Genomic DNA, 12,005 nt, shown 5'->3' on the forward strand with positions numbered 1-12,005 from the left:
ACGACTCGACGCATTTCATGCTTGGTTAAGGTTCGAGAAACATTTTGGATTGATTTTCGAAAAAACGAAGGATTGATTTGAAAATGAGACTTGAAATGGGCAGCATGCCGGCTATAAAAGCTTATTTTGGCCGAAATTTCTAGTCCTATTTGGGCAACATTCCGCGTTTTTAAAACCATGCTAATTTTGAAAGTAAGTTGTTCAAAAGTTCGGTTTTGAAATGGACATGGAAAATTTTGAAAAGACTCGGGAAAACACCTTGCACATTGTCATTCTCATGTTATAAGGATGTATGCTCCTAGACATCTCTAAGTCTCGGTAAGTCTTCTACAAGAAGGTCTATGCCCTCCATCCTTTTGCGGTCTTATAGAGCAAGGGCCTTAAGGTAGAGTACCTAGAAGAGCGTCCCCACCATCAAGAACCACGCGAGGTGAAGTGGAAGCGAGCAATGTGCAGCTTCCTAGCATAGTGGGACGTCGCCCCCCACGCATCACAAAGAAACGCTGGGACGGCCCGGGAAAATCCTTAAGGGTTTATGCATGAATCGTAGCACTATGAGTAATGTTTTACTTTCCAACACTTACTTTTCAAGTTTCACCTCGGAGGAAAAGACCCTAGAAACAAAGTGTAACTAGTCCTCTTTTCCCAGTAGTCGCCAAAGCGTGGACAAGGCCCTCGGGAACTGCGTCCGCGGGATCCACACTAGGCATAATCGACTCAAGTTTCCTTCGAATCGAATTAAGACAAATTAGAGTCGCCACCGAGTTTTTTGGGAACTTGGAACCGTTCAAGTCAACTTTACACCTTTCATCGAAAAGCATAAAGCCAATCGACTACGAGTGATTAAAGATAAAGACTTGTACCCTATATCACTCGATTTGAATGACTCTCGTAATCCAATGGTATTTAGACGGATCCACAAACCATAGATCTTGAGTAAGGGGTGAGGGTACGTGTTGGGAAGCCCATAAGGACACCCAACCCCGCCCGTCGATAACGGCCTCTACTAAGTCAAGTGTCGAATTTCAAACAAGGTCATAGCTACTACGATATATGAAATGCAAACATCATTTTCAAAACCCTAACATGTGAAGTTCCTATGTTGATTTAGATGCAACTAAACTAACTTTGTCAAAGTTGTAATTTAGCATGTGGGTTGATTGATCTAAGCAACATACAAACGAAAGCAAACAAGGCTTAGGGGGAATGGGGGAGCCGTTGGGATCTACCTATTACAAACCGGGCACTTCATGCCGACACAACGAGAAATTAGAAATACAACTCGATCTAAAATACAATGCTATACACGTGACCATATGTAACACCCCGTATTTTAATAAGTTGGATAAAATTCTTTTAATTGCTACTTTATATTTAATTTCGTTGGTTAACAATTTATATATTTATTTTCTCAGCTAATTAATTAATTTCATTATAATTCGTTACGTTAAATTTAATAATCATTAATAAGTTTATTTAAAGTTAGTTCGAATTTATTGAAGTTAGTTCGGGTTTATTTATTTAATAATTTCCGTTTCTTTACGAGTCCTTATGAAAGTTGTTTTAAGTAAACCCGAGATGGATTTTGGGAACAAAATCGTCCAATTAGCTATTTTGAGCTTATTTCACTAAATTAGCAATTTTTATTAATATCCGTTAGTTTTGTAAAAATCGCTAATAATTCCGATTCAAGCTGATATCGTATTATTTCCGTTAACTAGCTGAGTTTATTTTATTTTCACTCATTAAATTTATTTATTATTGATTCCGTTTTATTACTGAAACTTTTACTTAAATCGGTTAAATTTAACTCGAAACGGTTTTAATAACGATCGAAGTTTCTTAACGACGAAGAAACGTACGTATAATTAGTATCTAGCAAGCTAGCTGGTGTATCATTATTATTATTATTATTAATTATTATTATTACTCCCTCACCGTTCCCCTGACTCTTTCTTTTCCCCTTTCATTTTCTCATTTCCTCTTTCGTTCTATCAGCAACAACAACAAGTGAAACCAAAACACCCCTTTTTCGTCACCTTAAACCTCAGATCCCGGCCCAATTCTCAACCAAATTCGATAATTTTTGTACCATTCTCTTCCCCTTTCCTTCCTCCTCCTTTTAAGGTAAGAAAGTCTCCTTTTTGTAATGGTCTCGTCTTTCGCCGCCTTATAAAAGTGTCGTCTTTTAGTTTTTTTTATTCCGTTTTCTTGCCCTTTTATGAAGGATTCGAAGACCCGGGGTGAGGCTCGTGCCTTGTGGACCATTTATTCGAAGAATAAGGGGCGTTTAAGGTAACACGATTCTACCGATCCTAATAATTCTATTATTGTTTCTGGGTAATAGTTTAACTCTGAAAGAAGGTTGTTAATAGTGGTAGTATTGAGCTTAGCGAGAAGGATTGACGGCATACTAGTTTTGGTTTTATAAACACTAATAGTGTGAACAGGAGGATTAAAAGATGAGGATAATAAGGCTTGGCATTACAATGACCCACTTTACGGCTAGAGTTGGTATTTGTGGTTGATTATGCGTGAATTGGGATTTTGGAACAAATCCTCGTATTGAGTTGTTAAAGTTATCGTACGTATTGTGTTTAAATTATCGATTTCTTTGACTAAGACTCGTATGGTCATAATTTGGGGAAATTTTCATAATTGAATGTTCATGTGGTGTTGGTTTGAGACGGTTTTATACAAGTTTTATTTATCCATTTTGAGAAAAGTTGGTACCTTTGGATTCATGGTGAAGTGGGTGATTATGTTGGGTAATTTAATTGGGTGAATACTATCATTTTAATGCTTAAAATTTTGTCCTAAGACGGTCACAAATGAGCTTCTTTAATAGTGAAAATGGGTTTTGTCGAGCAGTTTTAGCGGGCTGTTTTGACGGGTTTCTTTATGTTAATTTGAACCAACCTCTTTGCTAACGTCTCAAGTACATGTACATGTTGGGTTTGGGTCTTTTGTTTGGGTGGTATCCGTCGTGGTTTGGCCTAGGAAACCGTCCTAAGACGGCCGGGATGAGGGTGTAGCTGGCCGTGGTCTCTTGTAACTGGCAAGAGACCTAGCGAAGCAAGTCGTGGCCTGGCGTGGCCTGGCTTTGGCTGTGGCCTGGCCGTGGCCTAAGGCTGGCTTTGGCCGTGGCCTAGGCAAAGGCCGGGCAGCGATGCTTTGGCCGTGGCCTAAGGCGATGGCCCGGCTAAGTCGCGAGTTTGGGCCGTATCTATAAATTGTTTTGACGCTAGTTTGGTTTATTTAAAATATAATTAATTAATTTCCGTCTCATATTTTATATAACGATAATTCGTTAATATCGTCCTTTCACATAATTATTTTAGGTGACTCATATGTGGTTGAAGATGAAGAGTAATTTTGGGTTTTAGAAGCTTTCTCAAGTTAATTGCTTGTCTCTTTGCTAGCTTAAGGTAACTATTCCGAGTTACTCGACGAATTAATGTCACATTAGTAGTTAATGTTGTGCTTGTTGTTTGTTAAGTGTTTAGGGATTGATAATGTGTTACTTTCGTTTTTCACATGATAGAAATTAGAAATAGCATGAGAGTAATATAGCGATAATTGTAATGTTGGATGATTATCGAAAATCGAGCCTTGGTCCCTTTGATCGATTCGATGTCGATCAATTGTGTGATTGGTCACCAGTAATTTAACCGCACTGTCGCGTAGGTGGGGTTGCGGGTAAAAATTGGTTGGATGAAATTTTGAATGAATTAGATAATCGGCCTTTTTCTTGTTTTAGGCCATTTATTATATTTTTATTTCACATGTGTAGTTAATTGATTTGAATAGCTTCTTATTTAGTTAGTTGAATTTAAATAGCTTCTTATTTTGTAGTAATGGCCCTAGTTTCCCCTGAAGCCTTTAATATGGTTACTATTGTTAGAATTAGAAATTAGTATTGAATACTTATTGAGGATTCTGTTGGGATTGTATGCTGTAATTAGACATTATAAGCCTTTCACATGATAGAATGCTAGAATCCCCCCTACTACTAAGAGAATAAAAATCTCTTAGTAGTTTCCCGCCCAACTCCCCCTATTTTAATGGGCTCGTGCTTTATGTACTTAAGTCACCACAAATAAGATTCTGATTAATGGGTCTGTGCTTTATGTATTTAAATCACCACAAATAAGATGCTGAGTTCAGTCCACTACCTAATTAAGAATATAGAAACATATTGATTTCCATTGATTACCACCATTCCAACGTATAACCAAAAATTCTTTTGACTTTTCTAATTAAGAATCTTATATGGAAACAAAATGATTTCCCATTGATAACACCATTCCCACATATAACCAAAAAAATTCTGACTAAGATAATAACAATCCTATATGGAAAAAAATTGTTTCCACATAATTTCGCAGATCTCATTAGAACCAACCAAAATAGTTCCCCTTATTTCGTATATTATTTCGACCGTTTTTTTATAAGGCTAACAGGTTTTTTAAGTATAATTTTTTTTTGAAGGAAAGGTAGAAATCTTATTAAGTTAGAAACAAGACTAACTTAGTTTCAACTATCTTTTACGGTAATAAACTTAATTTTTGTCCTCTTTCCTAATATTATATCTACTATATTATAACATTAACTTAAAAGTACCATATATTTTATGCCAAAAACAATTTTATTGTATTTTCCTCTTTATGAACAAAATCTTAAAAATGCCGTGCTGTAGCACGGGTCCTATACTAGTTTATATTGATAAGTAGGACTTTTTGCCCTCTTAAGGTTAAGTGGGTGTCTTACTTGACTTGTGTGGTGAGTCTTGTGTGGTGTGGGCTAAAGTATTCAAGCTGGGACTAGCTGTGACTAGGTCCTAGGTGAGTATTTCGGCCTTCATCATAGATAGGTCTTTATAGTCTCTGACGAGTATATGTTCACTGCTTGATAGCCTTTGTGTTCCTGACTAGTGGATGTTTATCCAAGTTGGGGCATGACCTCAAGTACTTATTTTGATAGTATGGGGTCAGCTTAAGTACTAGCCAACCCTTCGGTGGTGTCCTTAGGGTACTCACTTCACTTTGTTTTAAAAAAAGTTGTGGGTCTTGGGTGCGGTGGTGTGTATCCGCATGTCTAGGTCTGCACAGATTTTAGGCTAGGGTTGTGTTGTCTCTTGGCCATGTTTTCTTAATAGTAACCGCTGAGCCAAGATACCGGTTCGATTACCTTCCCTACCTCGTGGTATAGACTCGAGTTACAAAGTGACTATTGACCGTACTAAGAACTTATGCCTGTCTTTGATATATTGCCCTTTCTTGTTTGATGATTCTATGAATCATAGAAGGTGAGATGCAAGCCGACTATGGTTGATAGAGTTTGGATTCCTGGATGTTATGTGATTCACATGATAGTGTAGTATGAGTCGGTCTAGTATTCACATGCTAGGACTATGTGTTGTTATATTGTTGTTCACATGATAAGCACGATTGTCTAGCATCTATATGCTAAGGCATTGTGTGATTCGTATTCATATTCTTATGTTTACATGTTATATTAATTATGACATTTCGTGGCTGGGAGAACTCGGAGTTACTCCCCACTGATCGTGGCTTTCGTATTTGTATAAAATGCGATTGACAGGTAGGTGATGCATATATGGGGTACACGGACGAGCTAGCGAGTAAAGTAACCCTGGAACCTAGACTGGTTATATTTCATTGTGACCCTTAAACCCTTTTTATGTCACATACATTTTAGGGACATATGTCTCCCTTTCTCATATTTGGTTTGTATAACTTTGTTTCGCGACTTTAGCGATGTTTCATTCATGAGATTTATTTTGGACCTTGCATGTTTGACACCTTCCCTTTTGGATATCTTTATAACGAGTTCGAGGTTTTAAAAATTAAGGTTTTTACTCAATTGAACCTATTACAAACATATCCGTCGCTTTTTTACGTAGAATTACGTGTTTACTTTTCCGCAATAAATGAGGGTGTCACAGTTGGTATCAGAGCATATTTGCTCCCGACGCACGTTTGTGCACCCCAATATAAATAACTTGACCTTAAAATAATAAACTTGAGAGATGGGTAAGATGGGTAGACTTAGGACCTTATGTTGTAGTCTCTTTGTGTTTGCTCTTTGTTAGGTACTAACCTGTTTGTTGATTGTCATTTAATAATTGTTGCGTTCTTAGATTAATGACCGTGAGCTTATCTATAGCTAATGGAATTATTACCCTTATTAAAAAAAAAAAAAAAAAATTTGAATTAAAGGTTTTGAAAATATTTTAATGTTTTTCACTGGTTTTAACGTCAATTAGTGTTAAAGCTTGTTATTGGAGACGTCTGATAATTAGTTTTATCATTTGTTGGTGTAAAAATGTATTTTTATGTCTTTGAATTGGAATATTGATGTTCTTGAGTGATCGCCAAGAGTATCTCCGTTCCATTGAAAGGACACTTATATTTTACGAAGATCAAGACTTGGTGCCTACTGCCGAAGATTGAAGATTTGTTCAACCTTTGAAGAATGCTTTTACTTCCTTGAAGATGTTTCTCGTTCTTTGTGTATCTCGCCTTATTCTTAATCTCTTTGTGCTTATCCTCCTTCTAAACTCCCTTCTGTTTTACTTTAAAAGCTACGCTTGTACTCCTAACTTGTCTTTTATTCCTTGCTTACCCTCCCTTAACGCCTTTTAGATATTTCTCTTTCTTTTGGGGGGTGTTAACCTTGGTTGAGATTTGAGTATCTGACATTTCCTTGTTGTCTAATTTCCTTTTATCCTTGACCATGAGCGTTACCGTTCATACCTCATTTCCTCGCTTCATCTTGCTCCTCCTTTAAGTTTGACACTCGTATCTTGTGAAACTCTATCTTTGACATCCTTGTAATTTTGACTTCAATTTTTACCCTATGAAAGTCATTATAGCTCTCTTGTGGCTTAAGTTTGAGCTCTCTTAACATATTTTGTTTTTATGCTATCTAAGTTACTTTCCTTTTTGTACAACTTCTAAACTTTCAAGCTACCAATTTCGATTCATTCTTAAAAGTTGATGTCACTTCTGCAAATCTAACCTATTTTTGAAGACTTGAAAAAGAAAATTTGATTTAGTTCCCTATTCCTTCCTTGAATATAAACTCATTTATCGTAATTTTAATTACTAGACCCGAAATTTCTTTAAATTTTATCCAATTTCTATTAACCTTGATCTATTTATGACTTCTTTGTCAAAGTTTAATATTATATTTCAGGAATTTAGCTCCCCTTTTAGTTTAAAGGTGAAACCTTTGTTTCTATTTTGGCTTTTTGTAAAAGAAAATTTGAGTAGATTACCTTTCTCTTATTTTGATTTTAACGTCGATCGGATGTTAGAACTAGTTATTGAAAACGTTTGATAACTTGTTCTACGCTTGTCGGCGAATAGTTTTTGTTTTAAATTTGTCTCTGACTTGGAAAGTTAGCGTTCTTGTGTGCACGACAAGAGCAATTCCGTTCCATGAATGAGACTTATATTTTTGAAAACTCTTCATTAATGTTTTTGAAGGTATTTTAATTTTTGATTTATATAATGATTTGCCTTTTGACCTTATCTTTGATTTGGAATGAGATGTTCTTGAATACGTAACGAGAACACTTCCGTTCCTCTGATGAGAGTCTGGTTCTGTCGGAAAATTTTAGTTGAAACTTTTGAAAGAAATTTGATTCTTACGATAAATAACCTTTAAAATGTTTTGGTTACCGATTCCAATTTCAGTTTTATTTTCATAACCTTCCATTTATACTTTCAAGTTTCGAGGACGAAACTTTTTAAAAGATGGGGTGATTGTAACACCCCGTATTTTAATAAGTTGGATAAAATTCTTTTAATTGCTACTTTATATTTAATTTCGTTGGTTAACAATTTATATATTTATTTTCTCAGCTAATTAATTAATTTCATTATAATTCGTTACGTTAAATTTAATAATCATTAATAAGTTTATTTAAAGTTAGTTCGAATTTATTGAAGTTAGTTCGGGTTTATTTATTTAATAATTTCCGTTTCTTTACGAGTCCTTATGAAAGTTGTTTTAAGTAAACCCGAGATGGATTTTGGGAACAAAACCGTCCAATTAGCTATTTTGAGCTTATTTCACTAAATTAGCAATTTTTATTAATATCCGTTAGTTTTGTAAAAATCGCTAATAATTCCGATTCAAGCTGATATCGTATTATTTCCGTTAACTAGCTGAATTTATTTTATTTTCACTCATTAAATTTATTTATTATTGATTCCGTTTTATTACTGAAACTTTTACTTAAATCGGTTAAATTTAACTCGAAACGGTTTTAATAACGATCGAAGTTTCTTAACGACGAAGAAACGTACGTATAATTAGTAGCTAAAGCAAATTTGGTGTATCATTATTATTATTATTATTATTAATTATTATTATTACTCCCTCACCGTTCCCCTGACTCTTTCTTTTCCCCTTTCATTTTCTCATTTCCTCTTTCGTTCTATCAGCAACAACAACAAGTGAAACCAAAACACCCCTTTTTCGTCACCTTAAACCTCAGATCCCGGCCCAATTCTCAACCAAATTCGATAATTTTTGTACCATTCTCTTCCCCTTTCCTTCCTCCTCCTTTTAAGGTAAGAAAGTCTCCTTTTTGTAATGGTCTCGTCTTTCGCCGCCTTATAAAAGTGTCGTCTTTTAGTTTTTTTTATTCCGTTTTCTTGCCCTTTTATGAAGGATTCGAAGACCCGGGGTGAGGCTCGTGCCTTGTGGACCATTTATTCGAAGAATAAGGGGCGTTTAAGGTAACACGATTCTACCGATCCTAATAATTCTATTATTGTTTCTGGGTAATAGTTTAACTCTGAAAGAAGGTTGTTAATAGTGGTAGTATTGAGCTTAGCGAGAAGGATTGACGGCATACTAGTTTTGGTTTTATAAACACTAATAGTGTGAACAGGAGGATTAAAAGATGAGGATAATAAGGCTTGGCATTACAATGACCCACTTTACGGCTAGAGTTGGTATTTGTGGTTGATTATGCGTGAATTGGGATTTTGGAACAAATCCTCGTATTGAGTTGTTAAAGTTATCGTACGTATTGTGTTTAAATTGTCGATTTCTTTGACTAAGACTCGTATGGTCATAATTTGGGGAAATTTTCATAATTGAATGTTCATGTGGTGTTGGTTTGAGACGGTTTTATACAAGTTTTATTTATCCATTTTGAGAAAAGTTGGTACCTTTGGATTCATGGTGAAGTGGGTGATTATGTTGGGTAATTTAATTGGGTGAATACTATCATTTTAATGCTTAAAATTTCGTCCTAAGACGGTCACAAATGAGCTTCTTTAATAGTGAAAATGGGTTTTGTCGAGCAGTTTTAGCGGGCGTTTTGACGGGTTTCTTTATGTTAATTTGAACCAACCTCTTTGCTAACGTCTCAAGTACATGTACATGTTGGGTTTGGGTCTTTTGTTTGGGTGGTATCCGTCGTGGTTTGGCCTAGGAAACCGTCCTAAGACGGCTGGACAGTAGGGTGTAGCCTGGCCGTGGCCTCATCGCACTGGCCGTGGCTCGTCAGAATTCCCTGGCAAAGCCCTAGCTTGAAGATAAGCCGTGTGGCCTGGCCGTGGGGCCTGGCCGTGGCCTAGGCAATGCTTTGCCGTGCGGCCAGCGATGGCCTGGCCGTGGCTTAGGCAGTGGCCTGGCTAAGTCGCGAGTTTGGGCCGTATCTATAAATTGTTTTGACGCTAGTTTGGTTTATTTAAAATATAATTAATTAATTTCCGTCTCATATTTTATATAACGATAATTCGTTAATATCGTCCTTTCACATAATTATTTTAGGTGACTCATATGTGGTTGAAGATGAAGAGTAATTTTGGGTTTTAGAAGCTTTCTCAAGTTAATTGCTTGTCTCTTTGCTAGCTTAAGGTAACTATTCCGAGTTACTCGACGAATTAATGTCACATTAGTAGTTAATGTTGTGCTTGTTGTTTGTTAAGTGTTTAGGGATTGATAATGTGTTACTTTCGTTTTTCACATGATAGAAATTAGAAATAGCATGAGAGTAATATAGCGATAATTGTAATGTTGGATGATTATGCCGAAAACTGAGCCTTGGTCCCTTTGATCGATTCGATGTCGATCAATTGTGTGATTGGTCACCGCAATTTAACCCGCACTGTCGCAGGTGGGGTTGCGGGTAAAAATTCGGTTGGATGAAATTTTGAATGAATTAGATAATCGGCCTTTTTCTTGTTTTAGGCCATTTATTATATTTTTATTTCACATGTGTAGTTAATTGATTTGAATAGCTTCTTATTTAGTTAGTTGAATTTAAATAGCTTCTTATTTTGTAGTAATGGCCCTAGTTTCCCCTGAAGCCTTTAATATGGTTACTATTGTTAGAATTAGAAATTAGTATTGAATACTTATTGAGGATTCTGTTGGGATTGTATGCTGTAATTAGACATTATAAGCCTTTCACATGATAGAATGCTAGAATTTATATTGATAAGTAGGACTTTTTGCCCTCTTAAGGTTAAGTGGGTGTCTTACTTGACTTGTGTGGTGAGTCTTGTGTGGTGTGGGCTAAAGTATTCAAGCTGGGACTAGCTGTGACTAGGTCCTAGGTGAGTATTTCGGCCTTCATCATAGATAGGTCTTTATAGTCTCTGACGAGTATATGTTCACTGCTTGATAGCCTTTGTGTTCCTGACTAGTGGATGTTTATCCAAGTTGGGGCATGACCTCAAGTACTTATTTTGATAGTATGGGGTCAGCTTAAGTACTAGCCAACCCTTCGGTGGTGTCCTTAGGGTACTCACTTCACTTTGTTTTAAAAAAAGTTGTGGGTCTTGGGTGCGGTGGTGTGTATCCGCATGTCTAGGTCTGCGCAGATTTTAGGCTAGGGTTGTGTTGTCTCTTGGCCATGTTTTCTTAATAGTAACCACTGAGCCAAGATACCGGTTCGATTACCTTCCCTACCTCGTGGTATAGACTCGAGTTACAAAGTGACTATTGACCGTACTAAGAACTTATGCCTGTCTTTGATATATTGCCCTTTCTTGTTTGATGATTCTATGAATCATAGAAGGTGAGATGCAAGCCGGCTATGGTTGATAGAGTTTGGATTCCTGGATGTTATGTGATTCACATGATAGTGTAGTATGAGTCGGTCTAGTATTCACATGCTAGGACTATGTGTTGTTATATTGTTGTTCACATGATAAGCACGATTGTCTAGCATCTATATGCTAAGGCATTGTGTGATTCGTATTCATATTCTTATGTTTACATGTTATATTAATTATGACATTTCGTGGCTGGGAGAACTCGGAGTTACTCCCCACTGACTGTGGCTTTCGTATTTGTATAAAATGCGATTGACAGGTAGGTGATGCATATATGGGGTACACGGACGAGCTAGCGAGTAAAGTAACCCTGGAACCTAGACTGGTTATATTTCATTGTGACCCTTAAACCCTTTTTATGTCACATACATTTTAGGGACATATGTCTCCCTTTCTCATATTTGGTTTGTATAACTTTGTTTCGCGACTTTAGCGATGTTTCATTCATGAGATTTATTTTGGACCTTGCATGTTTGACACCTTCCCTTTTGGATATCTTTATAACAGGTTCAGGTTTTAAAAATTACAGGTTTTTACTCAATTGAACCTATTACAAACATATCCTGTCAGTTTTTCTGTAGAATTACGTGTTTACTTTTCCGCAATAAATGAGGGTGTCACACCATACACGACTCATTACACGGCCATTCGGCCTAGGAAACCGTGCACAAGAGGGGTGGCCCACGGCTTACATGACTCACGGCCTTGGGCACTCCTCGTGATGCGTGCTTTCACTTAATCTTATCGAATTAGACATAGGGCCACACACCAAAGCATGCATTAGCATAAATCGGGCCATGTTGCTTTAAACAACATGCGATTTACTACGCTCTTACTTGCATTGGGACACAACCATCTAACCAAACAAGACTAAGGTTTTTTGAAAGAGGTTTTGAC

The 12,005-nt window shown here is 36.5% G+C and overlaps 2 long non-coding RNA genes across 2 annotated transcripts; both read left to right on the forward strand.

The window, feature by feature from the left end:
* Positions 1 to 1,935: 1,935 nt before the first annotated feature.
* LOC141591291 (uncharacterized) lies at positions 1,936 to 5,842 on the forward strand. The gene is made up of 4 exons (XR_012520791.1): positions 1,936 to 2,127; positions 2,228 to 2,295; positions 3,342 to 3,428; positions 5,605 to 5,842. It is a non-coding gene; the product is annotated as an uncharacterized LOC141591291 (long non-coding RNA).
* Positions 5,843 to 8,414: 2,572 nt separating this feature from the next.
* On the forward strand, positions 8,415 to 11,605 carry LOC141591292 (uncharacterized). Its single transcript, XR_012520792.1, has 4 exons — positions 8,415 to 8,606; positions 8,707 to 8,774; positions 9,820 to 9,906; positions 11,368 to 11,605. It is a non-coding gene; the product is annotated as an uncharacterized LOC141591292 (long non-coding RNA).
* Positions 11,606 to 12,005: the final 400 nt, after the last annotated feature.

This window comes from Silene latifolia, chromosome 7 (assembly GCF_048544455.1).
Source record: "Silene latifolia isolate original U9 population chromosome 7, ASM4854445v1, whole genome shotgun sequence".
Lineage (NCBI taxonomy): Eukaryota > Viridiplantae > Streptophyta > Magnoliopsida > Caryophyllales > Caryophyllaceae > Silene > Silene latifolia.